The sequence below is a fragment of the Anopheles arabiensis genome, unplaced genomic scaffold (assembly GCF_016920715.1).
Source record: "Anopheles arabiensis isolate DONGOLA unplaced genomic scaffold, AaraD3 Autosomal_pericentromeric_contig0003, whole genome shotgun sequence".
Classification (NCBI taxonomy): Eukaryota; Metazoa; Arthropoda; class Insecta; order Diptera; family Culicidae; genus Anopheles; species Anopheles arabiensis.
Window position 1 is genome coordinate 424464 of NW_024412151.1, and position 22857 is coordinate 447320.

At 38.0% G+C, this 22857-nt stretch overlaps 1 long non-coding RNA gene across 1 annotated transcript; it reads right to left on the reverse strand.

Annotated features, from left to right (window-relative positions):
* Positions 1-2459: 2459 nt before the first annotated feature.
* LOC120908263 lies at positions 2460-3252 on the reverse strand. The gene is made up of 3 exons (XR_005741106.1): positions 3111-3252; positions 2991-3050; positions 2460-2927 (listed from the first exon to the last, which is right to left on the reverse strand). It is a non-coding gene; the product is annotated as an uncharacterized LOC120908263 (long non-coding RNA).
* Between the last annotated feature and the right edge of the window lie 19605 nt (positions 3253-22857).

The window sequence follows — 22857 nt, forward strand, 5'->3', positions numbered from 1 at the left end:
AAGGACACAATGAAAACATCGACATTAACGAGGATGAGGATATTGAAAATTTGGACATCAACGAGCCTGATGAAAATGAAACCATTAACATCAACGAAGAGCAAGAGGATGACGAAACAGATGAAATCGAAATAGAAAATCTGGATCTTAAAGAATGCTTAAAAATCTGGTCATTGGTTTCCAATATAGACCATAAATCGCTTCGGTTTCTGCTGAGAATTTTACGTACAAACTGTGATGCTTCTCTTCCTAAAGATCCTCGTACATTACTAAAAACTCCAAAGAAACCTGCAGGAATTACAAACATCACTGGAGGGCAGCTGTGGTACCAAGGAATAAAGACATGCCTCATGAAAAAGTTTCGGTAAGTTCAATACAAATGGAATCGCAATTTCAAATATTAATTTATTTTTGTCTTTTTTCTTTAACAGCACCGCCAACCTTGATGACAATATTTCAACACTAAGCCTGAAAGTGTTTATTGATGGATTACCACTTCATAGGAGCACCAATCTGGAGTTTTGACCAATCTTGGCGAGCATCGACGAACTCCCAAACGAAGCGCCGATGAAAGTGGGTATTTATTGTGGATTGAAGCATCCACAAAACATAGAGGAATATTTACGACAACTTGTAGATGAGTTGAAAGAATTGACTACCAGTGGTATTGTTATACACAACCGTTTCATCAAAATCAACCTGCTTTACTTCATCGCTGATACTCCTGCTAGAGCTCTGCTAAAAGGTAAATATTCATTTACACTATTACTTCTCTACCAGCTAAAAGTAAAGCTAACAAGCTTCTTTCTTTTCCGTTTATTAACAGGAGTTGTGAATTTTAACGGATTGCAAGGATGCATTAAATGCACATGTCAAGGAACAAAGGAAAACAATAGAACTATTTTTAGAGGAGTTTCTGCCGAGCAACGAACTAACAAAGCATTTCGAGATGGCGATTATATGCCAGAGCATCAAAGAGAACTAACTCCTCTATTGGAGCTAGAATGTTTAGATATGATAAAACAATTTATTGTGGCTGATGAATTGCATCTAATTCACCATGGAGTATTCAAGAAACTAATTAAGAGATGGAGGGATTTAGAGCGTGGCTTTTTTACCTAGATGGTCTGATCAACAATGTGAGACAATTTCATCAAAATTAGCCGACATTCAGCTTCCATCCGAAATTCATAGAAGGCTACGACATTTAAAGTATTTGGATAAATGGAAAGCGACCGAGTTCAGATCATTCCTTCACTACGGGAGCATAGTTGTTTTGCGTGATAATATATCAGACGAGCAATATTCCCATTTTATGTTGCTATTTTGTTCAATTACTCTACTATCATCAAAAGCGTACGAAGAGCATTGGCCAAAAGCAGGAAAAATGTTAAATCGTTTTGTAATGGACTACGAAACAAATTACGGACCAAACGGTTTAACCAGCAACGTACACAATCTTCAGCACGTTCTAGAAGATGTCAAAAACTACGGCCCACTTCCATTAATATCAACATATCCGTTTGAAAATGAACTACGTCTTTTGAAGCTGCTGTTAAGGAGTGGAGTGAACTGTTTACAACAAGTGATAAACCGTTTGGCAGAATTAGATCAACTTGACAACCGACATAAAAATACAGAGGAGAATATTAAATATCCATGCGTTAAACACCACTGCGATAAGAGGACAGCACATATACGTCAAGGATTAATGTTACAGCAAGGAGATAGAAACGGATGGTTTTTAACGAAGGATAATCATGTGGTTAGATTTGAATCAGCAGTTGAACGCGCATCAACAGTGGTTATAAAAGGAAAAAAGCTTCTGACCAGCGAGGAATATTTTTACAAGCCTATAAGTTCATTCCTTTTGAACATATCGAAGGGTAATATGAATGAGTTATCATCATTTTCAGATGAGTTTTTCCCTCAAAGTATAAAGTGTAAGTTAGTAGCTATAAAAACAATGTCAGAGGAGTATGTGTACATTCCATTGCTTCATACTTTAGAAACATAAATAAATAAACATATTCATAAAGAGCAATCCTGACAGTTCATTTATTTAATAATAGTTCACATTGCTTAGAATTTTAAATTCTTTTAATTTTAATTCATTTCATAAATTCAAACTTTGTTTCATTATATACTTAACATATGTTATCACAAGTATAAGATCATGTGTAAGCATATCGAACATAATTAACATAATATAATGTAATATATAAAGGAACATGCTTTGTTATTAATTCTATTTTCTCTAGCATTACCTTATTTAGTGTTTAGGCTTAAAATTATGAGAAGTAGAAGCACGAGCTCCGGACAGATTAAGTCTAGAGCTGGCATGTCGTAATTTCTGTCCTATATAATCAAAAACAAATCTTTCCGCCGGTTTCTCAAACTTTGTCTCCGCAATTTCCAAGAATAATTTTTTAATGTTAGTGTAGGACGAGAAAGGAATCTTTTGCTCTGTTTTACTGCGTCCGGACCAAGTCATTTTAGCTAAAAATTGCCGGGAAAATAGTAAGTCCAATGCTTGGTGTATTTGGTATTTAGAGTTCCCTAACTTTAATGAACTTCGCAGTTCCGTTAAAATTTTTTGTTTAAAAGTACCGTTTGATTCTCCTAGCTGGCTTTCAAAATCCTCTAATTGTTTTTGGTCCTGTATTGCTTCGAAATCAAATTCATTTACTGGCTCACTATGTCCTGATTTTTCGTGTAATACATCTATTATGTAATCTAATTTGGTATTTAAAATGTCCAATTTGCGCTCTAATGTTGAATTTGTTTTTTTTTGCTTTTCTGATTGGCTGATGTAGTTGCAGTCGTAGTTGAGGTTGTTGTAGGTATTGCCTTACTATTGTCATTTGGTGCGGGTGTCGATATCGGTATGGATAGGGTTTCATCGAATGAATTGTTGTAAAGATAATCTGTAACAAAGCAAATTAATAAACTTATTCAAGTACATTTAATTTTATTATCATCTCACTCACCATCTAATGAATTGCATCTAGAACGTGGCAAATACTGAAGATGTGACCCTGTCATGGAGACTGCAAATAGATTAATATTTAAAAATGGGATATTTTCAAGATTGTTAAGGCACTTCATACCATTTGATGTGGAAACATTTGTTGTTGGATCTTGTTGGTATTGTACTTCAAATTGTGTTTCTACCAATACTGTTTGAAATTTTTCATGGCTATTTTTTGGAGATCTTGTTGTTGTTGTGCCTCTTTCTGTTGTTGTTGTCGTTTTTCTTTCTGTTGTTGTTGTTGTTTCTCTTTCTGTTGTTGTTGTTGCTCATTTTCTTGTTGAGGTTCTAGTTGATTTTGTTTGTGTGTTGAACAAACTGGAGTTTCTTGTTCTTGTTTAGGATTCATTGATGATCGCCAGGGACACTTCGTTAAGTATGACATTATTGCTTGCACGTCGGCGGTTGGGGGAGCTAATAAAACTGGAAATTTGTTTGATATTACTGTGTTAAAATTTTGATGGTGAGTTACGAACATGTTTGCAATGATTATATGCTAGTGGTGAGTCATACGTTTCATTTCACAATCCGTGGATGTGATCCAAACGGAATCGATTCCAACCCGTGAAGTGCAGCGGGTGCGCTTATTTTGAGTTGGAATCAAATCTGACCCGTGGATGTATCGAGTTGGTGTCGACCCTAATCATTGTTGTCGGGTTACAATCATGTTCGTCATAGTTTGTTCTATATACGGTGCCGATAACAACTATTCGTTGCATTTTGGTCCTCCGCCAACAATTTCCTCAGATTTATTTCCTTGTTCCTTACCATTTTCATTAGTGGGTGCCTTTTTTTTGTTTTCCGTTTTGGGATATGACGATGACGAGGTGCTTGCTGCTTGGATCGTATCATTCGTTGTGCTGTTATCGGAAACAACTTCTTCTTTCACTGAAAATGCTACACGTTAATTAATGAAATCACTCCTACAAATATTGTCTTACCAATGGTTTCCGTTTTTGTCTTTGACGGTTTGATGACGGTTTTAAAATCTGCAATTGGTCGGCTTGACTTCGGTTGGACTATATTGCACGCTGAAAATAATTGCATACATTTAACAATCGTACATGTAAACAATGCAATGCAATCTTACCTTTTTTTTTAGTTCCAGGTTCTTCATTTTCCTTCTCCAAAATATTGCGGGATCTTTTTCCAGATGCAGGAATCTTCTTACCTCTACCGTACTGCGCCACGTTGTTTTGGTTCATTTTCGGAATCTATATCCAACGCAAAAACATATCAGCCAAATTGTTGAGAACAAACAAAACAAAGCGAACATTGTTACACTTACCGTATCTAATATATTTCTGTTATTTGAATGATTTAGAAACACATCAACTACTAGATCCACTTCAACACTTTGTTTGCATTACAAACTGACAGCTCGCGTACGTTCCGTGTACGGGTCGGGGGTTGTGGTTGTGTGAGTGAGCGAATTTTCGTTCTCATCGCAACCACTGCATGAATTCACAAATACAGACGCATGCACGGTGAAGAGACATCGCATGATACATATCACACGTTGCTGCAACACGACTATGTCGCGTCATTCAAACTATCCGTTAAGCCTGAAAAGTGCTTCTATCGGATCGTCTAATCGGGCGCCATTTAATCAATCCGTTAGCGAAAAGTCGCATGGATTTTGGTACCGGGGAGCCTCTGAGCGTTGCTGTTCCGCTGCTTCAGCGTCTCGATGCCAAGCAACGCACAGCGTCCCTCATAGTCAAGTTGAACACTCCAGGAGCGCAAAGCGAACCGCGTGAATTTGCGCTGAATCGACTCTAAACAAGCTAGGGGGCGAACAGCTGTAGGCCACCATACTACTGAAGCGTATTCTAACACTGGTCGCACCAAAGCACAGTATAGCGTCTTGATGCAGATCGGGTCAGTGATGTCTCGTGCTATTTCTTTTAGTAAGCCGATCAATTGGTTACCCTTAGTGACAACGTGTTCTAGCTGGTCGTGGAAGCTCAACTTTTCGTCAAGGAGCACTCCTAGATCCGTGACACAGCTTTTGCGACCAATGGTAGTTCCATTTAACGCATAGTCATACACTAAGGGGCACCGCTTTCTCGCAAACGTAACGACAACACACTTCTCGACGCACAATTCAAGACCATTCAAAGAGCACCATGACTGGAAGGCACTTAGAGTGGCTTGAAGGCGGAGTTGGTCTGACCGGTCACGGATAGGCAGGAACAGCTTCGCGTCGTCTGCATACAGTAGGTGGCCGTCAGGACAATAAAACTTAGACGTTATGCTAACATTTAAAATACAAAAACAAAACATTCCCGCCGTTCCCTTCGCGTGTGATTTCTGCTTTTGCCAGTTGTCAAATGCCGGCGTGCTCGCCGGTCAACCCCGTTGACCGCGCAAACGATGACCCGGATGGATTGCACAAACACATTGAACAATGACCGCTTACGCGTCAATGGTGAGTTACCAGTATCAAACCATCTCGTCCACGTTAGCCTACAACATTAATGCCCATAAAGGGATATGCGGTTATGTTAGCAATAATAGTAGAAACATCCAATCCAGACTGATAAAATTTTAAATGAAAGTTCCCCAGCACGTTGGAACGAACATTGGGAAAATTAACTGTGCTATAAGACAAAGTTCGTTCCTATTTTTATGGTTAGTTAGTAAAAAAGATTGTCCAGCGAACCTTACGTTTAACTGAGTTTTGTATTTTTAGTAGGGTACAATCTCAATGTGCAATAGTTTTTATATTCAAAAACGTTTTGACATAAATTTATTTCCGTCAATATAATTTTTATACTATGAATTCAGTCATTTCTAGCATAATCCTACGCCAAAAAATTAAATAATTAAGCTTTTTGCGTGTTCACAAGGTTTTAATGTTGCAGCCATTTGTTTTACATCGAACATGGTCAGGGCTGTGTGGATTGATGGACAAACTATTCATAGACTTAACAATAGAAAAAGCACTATTCATTCTTTAAAAAATATATAAGACAGGGTTTGTTGGTAACTACGGCAACGCAAACAACAAGCTGTTGTGTAAAACGCAACATGGTTGCGGCAAATAGTTTAGTGCTCTATAAAAATCTGACACAGCCCATGCGCAGACTATATAGATTTAAGTATTAACACTCGTTTACCCCATTCTATTCGATACATGTGAGCTAAGCTAGTTTTTAACGTATAAGTGACAAGGGCCTGACGTACGCCTTCGGCTTTCTTTAAAGCTGCCCTTAAACGAAGGGCTCTGTATCGTTATCTTCGTTTCTCTTCGTTAACTCACCGACCTAGACGGATGCAGTGCGTGCTCGTCCTAAGTACACTACAAGTTAGCGTTGAATGATTTGCCAAAACGGCTTATAATGTGCCTGCCTTATAATATATATCTACATTTTACTTGGCCATGACATTCAAAATCGTCACCCCGAACTCATTCACACCAAACTTACAACACGCTCAGCCACCGCCACGTGCGCAGCCACACTGCAGTAACAGTCAGCAATGTCACAGTTGTCAGCAATAATCGACCGAACCAGCCAGCCGACGACTAGCCAAGTTGTCAGCAATTAGTTCAGATCTGGTTTAGGACTCCATGAGTAAGGAATACATTTTTTTTTTGAAAAACTAGTTTTCTCGCTGGTGTCTTTAATTATTTTGTTCTTTCCATTAAAAACTGATTGAACTGATACAAACTGACTGTCTATTGTTTTGAATTACTGATGATGATTATGGATCGAAATAAGTTAAAATAATAAATTCAGTAGGCGACAAATCATATATTAGCACATTTGGGATGTTGAAATAAGAAAATGCAATTATGTAGGTTTATTATATTGATACCAAGTAGACGTCCAGTTTACAAGCTGTAGAAAGAGGCAAACTTAAAGTAAACGCTAAATTACTGTGATATATCACTTTGTTTCAAAATGAACAGTCGCCTGTTCGTTGGCCTTAACAAGCATAGCAATCAGATTTATTTGATGTATTTGATAAATTGATCAGATATAATAAAAACGAATTAAAATAATGGGTGTTCTTGTGTGGCTTATTTAGAATTAGTTATTAATTTATTTAGCAAGCACTGACGCAATAAAAGGCCCATTTATTATTATTATTATTATTATTATTATTATTATTATTATTATTATTATTATTATTATTATTATTATTATTATTATTATTATTATTATTATTATTACCAAAAGAAATATTCTCAACCTGTGGTTGCGTTAGTGACATGACCTGAATAGTTGTTTATTGCAACAAGTTCATTTGTTAAATAGTATAACAGCAATTTTAGGCAATATATTAGTTTTAGAAAAATAGACTATAATAACACGAGCACCAGAAAACGAAACCAAACTTAAAATTACTATATATACAAACAGCTTAGATAAAGTGGTCATCTTATAAGTAAGAGGAGAGTATTAGTATGGAACTGTTATCATATTAAATCAGTGAAATAATACCTTAACGTATTCCTTCAATTCATTTATTATGTGTGTACAAACATCACGCACAATAAGGGATACGGAACTGCTAGAAACCTAAAACAAATGGTAATATTATTATCATTTTATATCGTTCAAATATTGCATAAAACTTACCCTAAACAAAAAAGCAAGAGATTCATATGAGTCTCCCGAAGCTAAAAAGCGAAGCCCGATGCATAATCGTTGCTTCGGGCAGATCGAAGGTCGCATCGTTGTATCTTGTCGCTCAATTTTTGGACCAATCCGATTTAAAAGATAGTAAAATTCTTCGCGATTCACACGTAGAAAACTTTCTAGCCGGTTGTTTGGTCCTTCGCCATCTATCGCCCTAAACAGCCGGGTCCAAACTAGGCTTGGGCAATTTGATTCTTTTCAGTGAACGCGTGCGATGTAGTTCGTTCAGTATGATGAACTGAACGCGTGCGGTAAGTCAGTCGCTCAATTGTAGCTAAGTACCATTTTTTAAAATATTATGTTTAATTTTATCGAGATTTTAATGCAAGAACAAAAAGTTATTGCTTTTAAGGCTGCATTTTTAATTATAAATACCGTCAGTCCGAGATACGCGGTTCATACATAACTAGGTAACTAGGTTTTTACATTAAACCATTTATGTATCACAATTCATGTAGAAAATTTGAAAATTTCTGGTTTTTAAGAGGCTCTACAATTTTTGGTAAAACAGTAATTTATCTTGCATTTGAGAATCCTTTGAGCCAATTATACTAATTGCACACAAGAACTTAGAAAACGTAGCTCGAGAACAAACTGTATATACTTAAGTTGATTTGTAACGAAAGCTAATCTAAATGAGTAAAATCTACAAGCTTTCTTTTTTATGTTGCTGTGCGGTTAACGAGTTCTTTTTGTGCGACTGAACTAACTGAACGCGCGTGCGGCAGTGTGCGGCAAGAGTTCTTTTGTGCGACTGAACTAACTGAACGCGCGTGCGACAGTGTGCGACAAGAGCTCTTTTGTGCGGTAGTGTGCGACTGACCCCACTGAAATCGCGTGCAGCAGTGAGCGACCGAACTAACAGAACGCGCGTGCGGCAGTGTGCGACAAGAGTTCTTTTGTGCGGTAGTGTGCGACTGACCCCACTGAATACGAGTGCGGCAGTGTGCGACTGAACTAACAGAACGCGCGTGCGGCAGTGTGCGACAAGAGTTCTTTTGTGCGGTAGTGTGCGACTGACCCCACTGAATACGAGTGCGGCAGTGTGCGACTGAACTAACTGAACGCGCGTGCGGCAGTGTGCGACAAGAGCTCTTTTCGTGCGGTAGTGTGCGACTGACCCCACTGAATACGCGTGCAGCAGTGAGCGACCGAACTAACAGAACGCGCGTGCGGCAGTGTGCAACAAGAGTTCTTTTGTGCGGTAGTGTGCGACTGACCCAACTGAACACGCGTGCGGCTGTTTGCGAATGACCCATCGGCTATGAGTGTTCTTTCTCACTCAGAATGGGGTCAGTGTGCGGCAGGAGTTCTTTTGTGCGGCTGTGTGCGATTGATCAATCTGACCACGCTAGCAATATGTGCATTCTTTCTCGCGCAAAGTGCGATCGATCTTCTTGTGTCGTTGTGTGTGACAAATTCTGCCGACCCAAAACGAATGTTTTTTTTTCGTTCAGTCTATGACACCGACAGTTATCTTGCATCTCTTTCAGAGCACATTTCAGTTAGTTCTGTATGCGTGCGGAAGACCTACCCGTTCACTTTTTCGCGTGCGGCGATCAACCGCACACTATAATGAACTGAGTGTGCGGCATAGGTCTCGCACAATTGTCCCATGCCTATACACGATGTAGCTATCGTTTGGGAGCTTTTCAATCCGTGTATGTTCAGCTGTCATATTGTGGTTGTCAAACATAGTTGGTTGTGTTTATATCAAGGTGTTATAAAACACAAGGTGAAGTTGTTCAGAGCAAAATGACATTTCTCAACTTGACACATCTCTTCCGGGGGCTCCGGTATAAAAATCGGGGAGGGCTGGTGCGGGGTAATGAAATTTGTATGCAGAGAGTGACAGATGTCCCCCACAATGTCGCCCAGCAAAAGCGGTAAAAATCAACCTTCTAAATACTTTATCCTTGTTTTATATTATGCGGAGATCACTCCGGTTGTGTTTTTGCCGTGATACACAAAGTTTCTTGTTTTTACAGTGGAAAAATGGAAATAAATCAACTTCTTCCAACTTTAGTGGCTGAAGTGGCTACTCTCATGTTGATACTCATAGAAGAGGAAGACGAAGAACTGCAGCAAGAGGAAAATGCACGGCGCTGCTGGATGACCGATCTATTTCTGAAGAGGGAAAGCGTTTGGACTAGGCATGGGACAATTGTGCGAGACCTATGCCGCACACTCAGTTCATTATAGTGTGCGGTTGATCGCCGCACGCGAAAAAGTGAACGGGTAGGTCTTCCGCACGCATACAGAACTAACTGAAATGTGCTCTGAAAGAGATGCAAGATAACTGTCGGTGTCATAGACTGAACGAAAAAAAAACATTCGTTTTGGGTCGGCAGAATTTGTCACACACAACGACACAAGAAGATCGATCGCACTTTGCGCGAGAAAGAATGCACATATTGCTAGCGTGGTCAGATTGATCAATCGCACACAGCCGCACAAAAGAACTCCTGCCGCACACTGACCCCATTCTGAGTGAGAAAGAACACTCATAGCCGATGGGTCATTCGCAAACAGCCGCACGCGTGTTCAGTTGGGTCAGCCGCACACTACCGCACAAAAGAACTCTTGTTGCACACTGCCGCACGCGCGTTCTGTTAGTTCGGTCGCTCACTGCTGCACGCGTATTCAGTGGGGTCAGTCGCACACTACCGCACGAAAAGAGCTCTTGTCGCACACTGCCGCACGCGCGTTCAGTTAGTTCAGTCGCACACTGCCGCACTCGTATTCAGTGGGGTCAGTCGCACACTACCGCACAAAAGAACTCTTGTCGCACACTGCCGCACGCGCGTTCAGTTAGTTCAGTCGCACACTGCCGCACTCGTATTCAGTGGGGTCAGTCGCACACTACCGCACAAAAGAACTCTTGCCGCACACTGCCGCACGCGCGTTCAGTTAGTTCAGTCGCACAAAAGAACTCGTTAACCGCACAGCAACATAAAAAAGCTTGTAGATTTTACTCATTTAGATTAGCTTTCGTTACAAATCAACTTAAGTATATACAGTTTGTTCTCGAGCTACGTTTTCTAAGTTCTTGTGTGCAATTAGTATAATTGGCTCAAAGGATTCTCAAATGCAAGATAAATTACTGTTTTACCAAAAATTGTAGAGCCTCTTAAAAACCAGAAATTTTCAAATTTTCTACATGAATTGTGATACATAAATGGTTTAATGTAAAAACCTAGTTACCTAGTTATGTATGAACCGCGTATCTCGGACTGACGGTATTTATAATTAAAAATGCAGCCTTAAAAGCAATAACTTTTTGTTCTTGCATTAAAATCTCGATAAAATTAAACATAATATTTTAAAATATGGTACTTAGCTACAATTGAGCGACTGACTTACCGCACGCGTTCAGTTCATCATACTGAACGAACTACATCGCACGCGTTCACTGAAAAGAATCAAATTGCCCAAGCCTAATCGTGTAGCTACATTTGACAAATAGAACAAAAGAAATGTGTAGCTGTCATTTGTAGTCGCATACATGAATGCAGCGTGTAGGGCCAGCTTAACGCGCATGATCGGCAAAAGCTCGCTCGAAAGGTCAAAAACCGTGGCAAAACGTCAAAAAGACCGTCGCAAGCGCCTCCAAATCGTTGCGATTTTCCCTCGCTGGCGACGTCGTTTTTAAGTACTTGTGACGTCGGTTTTGACGTTTTGCGACGGTTTTACGACGGTGGCCGCCTTACCGTCCAAATACCCAACCGACATTATCGCGCGACGTTTTCAAATTTTGTATGAGAAAAAACGGGCTCAAAACATTCTCAAATCGTGCTCATTAGCAGCACTAAAGAGCACGTTTCTGCAACGGTGCGACAGCGTGTATCATACATTTAGTTTCTGTATGCTACATTATTGTTCAATTTCTTTCATTCGCTCCTCTCTCCCAAAACAAACACAGACTCTCTTTCATTTTCCCATTCCACACATTCGCTCTTTATTTTACCTGTTTACCTCTACTCACACATACACTTTTCAATACTCACAATGCACACTGCCGAAAACCCGTTGCGGGATACACACGTACCCGTCTTGCCTGCCTTCTCTCCTCGTTCTTCCTTTCATCCAGCGTTGTCTTCGTCGAATGGTGTGCACGCGTTAAAAATTCTTCCTGCTTGCCTCCCCCTCGCTGTTCCCAGATGCTGCGCTAGCGTGCTGGATAATCGTCCCTACCTTCCTGCCGCCTCTCCTCTACCAGGCGCTAGCACGTTGGAGGATCGTTCCTGCCTTCCTGCCGCTTCTCCTTCGTCCGGCGCTAACGCGTTGAATGGTCGTTCCTACCTCTCTTGTCCTTTTGTTTTTGGCACTGCTGGTGAAAGAGGGAAATATTATCTATTTTGAAAACCGCTGTTCCATTTAACGCGAAGCATAATACTTACCAATCAATTGATTATTTATATCGTGGTCCGTGCTCACTTCCGGTTGTGCGTGTGTTACGATTTGCTATAGGAAACGAAATTGATTTGATATCACCAATTATTAATACCATTTAGTTTGATACAGATTGATATAATCCTTTATTAAAAGCTGTACTTACCAAATAGTTTTTTCCCGTACTGGTTTCACGAGAGAAAAAACGAGCACGCATCGACGCGTCCTTCTGCTTACAAACTTGATTTTACACTGCCACTTTTTCATATGAACGCGAAGCAGCGCATTCCTCTGGTGGCTATACAGGTATTCCCCGATATACGCCATACTCGAAATACGCGATTTAGCTGTACGCTTTTTGTCTAAATTTGAAAGTTCTTTGAGCAAATTGTACTAATTTGACACATCGAATATCAAATTCAAAATAAATTCCCTTTTGGTCGAATATTAAAAACCATTTCAAAAGGTGTACAATTGTAATATTCAGTTGAATTCATATCAAATAACTTATTTAGTGGCTAAAACCTACCACTTCATGCAAAATTATATGAAAATTAGCTATAATTTGACTGAAAACTCGACATTTGCTAATATTCGAGATACGCTATTGCCTCCGGTCCGCATTAATAGCGTATATCGGGGAGTACCAGTACAATGATACAAAGAGCGGACGAGAGAAGATCGCTTGCGTGAACGCTTGGTGTAGCAAGCGAAATTGGAAAAGTCCCAGAAAAGCGAGACACAAGAGTTTCTCTCGAACGATCGAAAGAGAAGAGCCATATGAAACATGAGGATGGTTGATGTGACACAGCCAAGTTGCGAGCAAAAGTGACCAACACCCAGAAGAGCAAGACAGAATGAAAATTTTTCTGAATGTTAGAATGAGAAAAATGATGGATACACATAAAAATCGCGCGATAATGCCAGTTGGGTAGACATACAGTGACAACGTCGCGCGCGACGACTTCGCGCGCGAAAAAAGTAGCTAAATTTTAAAAACAGAGCTACTCGTCGCGCGCGACAATTTTGCTTCATCCTAAATAATCGAATTATCTAGTTTTTTCAAAATACAGATTAATGCCAAACGCAAAAAATAGATTTGAACACATTTTAACCTATTTTTGTCTGTTTTAAAATAAAAAACAAGTTGGTTGACTGAGTCAAATGAGCTACTTTGATCTACACCGAGTGAAATTTTGAGCTATTTTTCGTCGCGCGCGACGTTGCCGCTCTATGTCTATTTGGACGGTTAACAAGTGGGCAAAGTGACCAGAAATACCGATGTCTAGGGAAAGTGTAGAGTTTGAAGGAAAAAATCTCTTTTTTTAATCATTGAACTATAACACTCAGCCAAACAATCAAAACAATCAAATTAATCAAACTGCTGCGGCCCTAAGCGGTCGCGTGGAGCCCCGAGAATAAGAACTGGGGAAAAAAATAGCATCTAGTCCTTCTTTGGCTTAGAATTCCTAGTAAAATTTTCAGAGCGACACTTCAAAAAGAACTTCATTTGTGTGACCGCTGAACCAAATCTAATCCATATCCCAACTAAAGGATGCATATTCTCGTGAGATGGAACTTTCATTTTGCGCATTAGCGCAACCAAACACCCTCCCCCCCCGTTGAACACTTCTTTCGCTTTCACTTCTTTTAACTCAGTTAAGTTTCGAGTTTTAACCTACCGAAAACTACCGATAAAATTTTTTATGCGCCTACCAAAAACCGCCAAAATAATCTGGCCACACTGTTTGACAGTGGGGAGAATTCACAGACAGAAAAAAATAATTTATTTTTTCATAAATAGGCTGTTTTGCTCCGTATTCCCTTTGTTTGATCTCTTTCATGTGAATTTTGATTGTTTATTTTCTCTTTTTGTTTGTGTGCTATATCGTTGCTTCATGTGGCCACCGCTTACCCGGCGCTCTAGCACCAATCGAACACGACATCGAACATGAAAAATGTATGGGATTTGACATGTTTGTCTTGTTTGTTTGTTTGTGTCTGACAGTGCACCTCCAAGGTGGATTAAAAATATCAGGTGGTGGATTAGGGCCTTTGGGGGTCTCCATAGTTGAGGGACTTTACGTCATTTTAGAACCGTTGACCATTGGTTTCCGCACACAAAGCTTAGCAAATATAACAGATTTCTTTGTTATTATGTGAATTTTAGTGTGTGTATTGATTTTATCGAAAAAACGTAATATATTAACAAAAGATTTGATGATTTGTTTATGCACGAAATTTAAAATCATGCTAGCATGAGTTCTAATCTCAAGTAAATTGTCCATGCGGCTCGTAGATAATGAGGAATTAAGGTAAAAATTGAAAAAAATAACGATTTCTTAATTTTTATCATCAAAAATGTCGAAAACACAAAGAATTCTAGAATAAATTCACAGAATAACACAAAATAACACACTTTAATGTATGTTTCAATGTTGAATAAGAAATACTCACAAAGTCCAGAATATATTTTTAAAGAATATTTATTCGAAAAAATGGGGTAGATAAATTATATGGCAACAATATTCAACATCAAATTTCAAGGCCATTCAAATAGTGCAAGATGGCTTCATTTGGATGAAACATGGCCGTAACAACGATAATAGATGGCAACCAAATTCAACATCAAATTTCAAGGCCATTCAAATAGTGCAAGATGACTTCATTTGGATGAAACATGGCCGTAACAACGATAATAGATGGCAACAAAATTCAACATCAAATTTCAAGGCCATTCAAATAGTGCAAGATGGCTTCATTTGGATGAAACATGGCCGTAACAACGATAATAGATGGCAACAAACTCAACATCAAATTTCAAGGATATTCAAATAGTGCAAGATGGCTTCATTTGGATGAAACATGGCCGTAACAACGATAATAGATGGCAAAAAACTCAACATCAAATTTCAAGGCCATTGAAATAGTGCAAGATAGCTTCATTTGGATGAAACATGGCCGTAACAACGATAATAGATGGCAACAAAATTCAACATCAAAATTCAAGGCCATTCAAATAGTGCAAGATGGCTTCATTTGGATGAAACATGGCCGTAACAACGATAATAGATGGCAAAAAACTCAACATCAAATTTCAAGGCCATTCAAATAGTGCAAGATGGCTTTATTTGGAAGAAACATGGCCGTAACAATGATAATAGATGGCAAAAAACTCATCATCAAATTTTAAGTCCATTCAAATAGAGCAATATAATATTGTAATAATAGATAATAGATGGCAACAAAATTCAACATCAAATTTCAAGGCCATTCAAACAGTGCAAGATGGCTTCATTTGGATGAAACATGGCCGTAACAACGATAATAGATGGCAACAAAATTCAACATCAAATTTCAAGGACATTCAAATAGTGCAAGATGGCTTCATTTGGATGAAACATGGCCGTAACAACGATAATAGATGGCAACAAAATTCAACATCAAATTTCAAGGCCATTGAATTAGTGCAATATGGCTTCATTTGGATGAAACATGGCCGTAACAACGATAATAGATGGCAACAAAATTCAACATCAAATTTCAAGGCCATTGAATTAGTGCAAGATGGCTTCATTTGGATGAAACATGGCCGTAACAACGATAATAGATGGCAACAAAATTCAACATCAAATTTCAAGGCCATTGAATTAGTGCAAGATGGCTTCATTTGGATGAAACATGGCCGTAACAACGATAATAGATGGCAAAAAACTCAACATCAAATTTTAAGGCCATTGAAATAGTGCAATATGGCTTCATTTGGATGAAACATGGCCGTAACAACGATAATAGATGGCAACAAAATTCAACATCAAATTTCAAGGCCATTCAAATAGTGCAAGATGGCTTCATTTGTATGAAACATGGCCGTAACAACGATAATAGATGGCAACAAAATTCAACATCAAATTTCAAATCCATTCAAATAGTGCAAGATGGCTTCATTTGGATGAAACATGGCCGTAACAACGATAATAGATGGCAACAAAATTCAACATCAAATTTTAAGTCCATTCAAATAGTGCAATATGGCTTCATTTGGATGAAACATGGCCGTAACAACGATAATAGATGGCAACAAAATTCAACATCAAATTTCAAGGCCATTCAAATAGTGCAAGATGGTTTCATTTGGATGAAACATGGCCGTAACAACGATGATAGATGGCAACAAAATTCAACATAAAATTTCAAGGACATTCAAATAGTGCAAGATGGCTTCATTTGGATGAAACATGGCCGTAACAACGATAATAGATGGCAACAAAATTCAACATCAAATTTCAAGGCCATTCAAATAGTGCAAGATGGCTTCATTTGGATGAAACATGGCCGTAACAACGATAATAGATGGCAACAAAATTCAACATCAAATTTCAAATCCATTCAAATAGTGCAAGATGGCTTCATTTGGATGAAACATGGCCGTAACAACGATAATAGATGGCAACAAAAATCAACATCAAATTTCAAGGACATTCAAATAGTGCAAGATGGCTTCATTTGGATGAAACATGGCCGTAACAACGATAATAGATGGCAACAAAATTCAACATCAAATTTCAAGGCCATTGAATTAGTGCAAGATGGCTTCATTTGGATGAAACATGGCCGTAACAACAATAATAGATGGCAACAAAATTCAACATCAAATTTCAAGGCCATTCAAATAGTGCAAGATGGCTTCATTTGTATGAAACATGGCCGTAACAACGATAATAGATGGCAACACAATTCAACATCAAATTTCAAATCCATTCAAATAGTAACAACGATAATAGATGGCAAAAAATTCAACATCAAATTTCAAGGCCATTCAAATAGTGCAAGATGGCTTCATTTGGATGAAACATGGCCGTAACAACGATGATAGATGGCAACAAAATTCAACATCAAATTTCAAGGTCATTCAAATAGTGCAAGATGGCTTCATTTGGATGAAACATGGCCGTAACAACGATAATAGATGGCAACAAAATTCAACATCAAATTTCAAGGCCATTCAAATAGTGCAAGATGGCTTCATTTGGATGAAACATGGCCGTAACAACGATGATAGATGGCAACAAAATTCAACATCAAATTTCAAGGACATTCAAATAGTGCAATATGACTTCATTTGGATGAAACATGGCCGTAACAACGATAATAGATGGCAACAAAATTCAACATCAAATTTCAAGGCCATTGAATTAGTGCAAGATGGCTTCATTTGGATGAAACATGGCCGTAACAACGATAATAGATGGCAACAAAATTCAACATCAAATTTCAAGGACATTCAAATAGTGCAATATGACTTCATTTGGATGAAACATGGCCGTAACAACGATAATAGATGGCAACAAAATTCAACATCAAATTTCAAGGCCATTCAAATAGTGCAAGATGGCTTCATTTGGATGAAACATGGCCGTAACAACGATAATAGATGGCAACAAAACTCAACATCAAATTTCAATACCATTGAAATAGTGCAATATGGCTTCATTTGGATGAAACATGGCCGTAACAACGATAATAGATGGCAACAAAATTCAACATCAAATTTTAAGGCCATTGAATTAGTGCAACATGGCTTTATTTGGATGAAACATGGCCGTAACAACGATAATAGATGGCAACAAAATTCAACATCAAATTTCAAGGCCATTCAAATAGTGCAATATGGCTTCATTTGGATGAAACATGGCCGTAACAACGATAATAGATGGCAACAAAATTCAACATCAAATTTCAAGGCCATTCAAATAGTGCAATATGGCTTCATTTGGATGAAACATGGCCGTAACAACGATAATAAATGGCAAAAACTCAACATCAAACGTCAAGGCCATTGAATTAGTGCAAGATGGCTTCATTTGGATGAAACATGGCCGTAACAACGATAATAGATGGCAACAAAATTCAACATCAAATTTCAAGGCCATTCAAATAGTGCAAGATGGCTTCATTTGTATGAAACATGGCCGTAACAACGATAATAGATGGCAACAAAATTCAACATCAAATTTCAAATCATAATAGATGGCAACAAAATTCAACATCAAATTTCAAGGCCATTCAAATAGTGCAAGATGGTTTCATTTGGATGAAACATGGCCGTAACAACGATGATAGATGGCAACAAAATTCAACATCAAATTTCAAGGTCATTCAAATAGTGCAAGATGGCTTCATTTGGATGAAACATGGCCGTAACAACGATAATAGATGGCAACAAAATTCAACATCAAATTTCAAGGCCATTCAAATAGTGCAAGATGGCTTCATTTGGATGAAACATGGCCGTAACAACGATGATAGATGGCAACAAAATTCAACATCAAATTTCAAGGCCATTCAAATAGTGCAAGATGGCTTCATTTGGATGAAACATGGCCGTAACAACGATAATAGATGGCAACAAAATTCAACATCAAATTTCAAGGCCATTCAAATAGTGCAAGATGGCTTCATTTGTATGAAACATGGCCGTAACAACGATAATAGATGGCAACAAAATTCAACATCAAATTTCAAATCCATTCGAATAGTGCAAGATGGCTTCATTTGGATGAAACATGGCCGTAACAACGATGATAGATGGCAACAAAATTCAACATCAAATTTCAAGGTCATTCAAATAGTGCAAGATGGCTTCATTTGGATGAAACATGGCCGTAACAACGATAATAGATGGCAACAAAATTCAACATCAAATTTCAAGGACATTCAAATAGTGCAATATGACTTCATTTGGATGAAACATGGCCGTAACAACGATAATAGATGGCAACAAAATTCAACATCAAATTTCAAGGCCATTCAAATAGTGCAAGATGGCTTCATTTGGATGAAACATGGCCGTAACAACGATAATAGATGGCAACAAAATTCAACATCAAATTTCAAGGACATTCAAATAGTGCAATATGACTTCATTTGGATGAAACATGGCCGTAACAACGATAATAGATGGCAACAAAATTCAACATCAAATTTCAAGGCCATTGAATTAGTGCAAGATGGCTTCATTTGGATGAAACATGGCCGTAACAACGATAATAGATGGCAACCAAATTCAACATCAAATTTCAAGGCCATTCAAATAGTGCAAGATGGTTTCATTTGGATGAAACATGGCCGTAACAACGATAATAGATGGCAACAAAATTCAACATCAAATTTTAAGGCCATTCAAATAGTGCAAGATGGCTTCATTTGGATGAAACATGGCCGTAACAACGATAATAGATGGCAACAAAATTCAACATCAAATTTCAAATCCATTCAAATAGTGCAAGATGGCTTCATTTGGATGAAACATGGCCGTAACAACGATAATAGATGGCAACAAAATTCAACATCAAATTTCAAGGCCATTCAAATAGTGCAAGATGGTTTCATTTGGATGAAACATGGCCGTAACAACGATGATAGATGGCAACAAAATTCAACATCAAATTTCAAGGCCATTCAAATAGTGCAAGATGGCTTCAGTTGGATGAAACATGGCCGTAACAACGATAATAGATGGCAACAAAATTCAACATCAAATTTTAAGGCCATTCAAATAGTGCAAGATGGCTTCATTTGGATGAAACATAGCCATAACAACGATAATAGATGGCAACAAAATTCAACATCAAATTTCAAGGCCATTGAAATAGTGCAAGATGGCTTCATTTGGATGAAACATGGCCGTAACAACGATAATAGATGGCAACAAAATTCAACATCAAATTTCAAATCCATTCAAATAGTGCAAGATGGCTTCATTTGGATGAAACATGGCCGTAACAACGATAATAGATGGCAACAAAATTCAACATCAAATTTCAAGGCCATTCAAATAGTGCAAGATGGTTTCATTTGGATGAAACATGCCCGTAACAACGATGATAGATGGCAACAAAATTCAACATCAAATTTCAAGGCCATTTAAATAGTGCAAGATGGCTTCAGTTGGATGAAACATGGCCGTAACAACGATAATAGATGGCAACCAAATTCAACATCAAATTTCAAGGCCATTCAAATAGTGCAAGATGGCTTCATTTGTATGAAACATGGCCGTAACAACGATAATAGATGGCAACAAAATTCAACATCAAATTTCAAATCCATTCAAATAGTGCAAGATGGCTTCATTTGGATGAAACATGGCCGTAACAACGATAATAGATGGCAACAAAATTCAACATCAAATTTCAAGGCCATTGAATTAGTGCAAGATGGTTTCATTTGGATGAAACATGGCCGTAACAACGATGATAGATGGCAACAAAATTCAACATCAAATTTCAAGGCCATTCAAATAGTGCAAGATGGCTTCATTTGGATGAAACATGGCCGTAACAACGATAATAGATGGCAACAAAATTCAACATCAAATTTCAAGGCCATTCAAATAGTGCAAGATGGTTTCATTTGGATGAAACATGGCCGTAACAACGATAATAGATGGCAACAAAATTCAACATCAAATTTCAAGGCCATTCAAATAGTGCAAGATGGCTTCATTTGGATGAAACATGGCCGTAACAACGATAATAGATGGCAACAAAATTCAACATCAAATTTCAAGGTCATTCAAATAGTGCAAGATGGCTTCATTTGGATGAAACATGGCCGTAACAACGATAATAGATGGCAACAAAATCCGACATCAAATTTTAAGTCCATTCAAATAGTGCAATATAATAATATAATATTAAATAATAGATGGCAACAAAATTCAACATCAAATTTCAAGGCCATTCAAATAGAGCAAGATGGCTTCATTTTGATGAAACATGGCCGTAACAACGATGATAGATGGCAACAAACTCAACATCAAATTTCAAGGCCATTGAATTAGTGCAAGATGGCTTCATTTGGATGAAACATGGCCGTAACAACGATAATAGATGGCAACAAAATTCAACATCAAATTTCAAGGCCATTCAAATAGTGCAAGATGGCTTCATTTGGATGAAACATGGCCGTAACAACGATAATAGATGGCAACAAAATTCAACATCAAATTTCAAGGCCATTGAATTAGTGCAAGATGGCTTCATTTGGATGAAACATGGCCGTAACAACGATAATAGATGGCAACAAAATTCAACATCAAATTTCAAGGCCATTCAAATAGTGCAATATGGCTTCATTTGGATGAAACATGGCCGTAACAACGATGATAGATGGCAACAAAATTCAACATCAAATTTCAAGGCCATTCAAATAGTGCAAGATGGCTTCATTTGGATGAAACATGGCCGTAACAACGATAATAGATGGCAACAAAATTCAACATCAAATTTCAAGGCCATTGAAATAGTGCAAGATGGCTTCATTTGGATGAAACATGGCCGTAACAACGATAATAGATGGCAACAAAATTCAACATCAAATTTCAAGGCCATTGAATTTGTGCAAGCTGCCTTTATTTGGATGAAACATGGCCGTAACAACGATAATAGATGGGAAAAAACTCAACATCAAATTTCAAGGCCATTGAATTAGTGCAAGATGGCTTCATTTGGATGAAACATGGCCGTAACAACGATAATAGATGGCAACAAAATTCAACATCAAATTTCAAGGCCATTGAATTAGTGCAAGATGGCTTCATTTGGATGAAACATGGCCGTAACAACGATAATAGATGGCAACAAAATTCAACATCAAATTTCAAGGCCATTCAAATAGTGCAAGATGGCTTCATTTGTATGAAACATGGCCGTAACAACGATAATAGATGGCAACAAAATTCAACATCAAATTTCAAATCCATTCAAATAGTGCAAGATGGCTTCATTTGGATGAAACATGGCCGTAACAAGGATAATAGATGGCAACAAAATTCAACATAAAATTTCCAGGCCATTGAAATAGTGGAAGATGGCTTCATTTGGATGAAACATGGCCGTAACAACGATAATAGATGGCAACAAAATTCAACATCAAATTTCCAGGCCATTGAATAAGTGCAAGATGGCTTCATTTGAATGAAACATGACCGTAACAACGATAATAAATGGCAAAAACTCAACATCAAACGTCAAGGCCATTGAATTAGTGCAAGATGGTTTCATTTGGATGAAACATGGCCGTAACAACGATGATAGATGGCAACAAAATTCAACATCAAATTTCAAGGCCATTCAAATAGTGCAAGATGGCTTCATTTGTATGAAACATGGCCGTAACAACGATAATAGATGGCAACAAAATTCAACATCAAATTTCAAATCCATTCAAATAGTGCAAGATGGCTTCATTTGTATGAAACATGGCCGTAACAACGATAATAGATGGTAACAAAATTCAACATCAAATTTCAAGGACATTCAAATAGTGCAAGATGGCTTCATTTGTATGAAACATGGCCGTAACAACGATAATAGATGGCAACAAAATTCAACATCAAATTTCAAGGCCATTCAAATAGTGCAATATAGCTTCATTTGGATGAAACATGGCCGTAACAACGATAATAGATGGCAACAAAATTCAACATCAAATTTCAAGGCCATTCAAATAGTGCAATATGGCTTCATTTGGATGAAACATGGCCGTAACAACGATAATAAATGGCAAAAACTCAACATCAAACGTCAAGGCCATTGAATTAGTGCAAGATGGCTTCATTTGGATGAAACATGGCCGTAACAACGATAATAGATGGCAAAAACTCAACATCAAACGTCAAGGCCATTGAATTAGTGCAAGATGGCTTCATTTGGATGAAACATGGCCGTAACAACGATAATAGATGGCAACAAAATTCAACATCAAATTTCAAGGCCATTC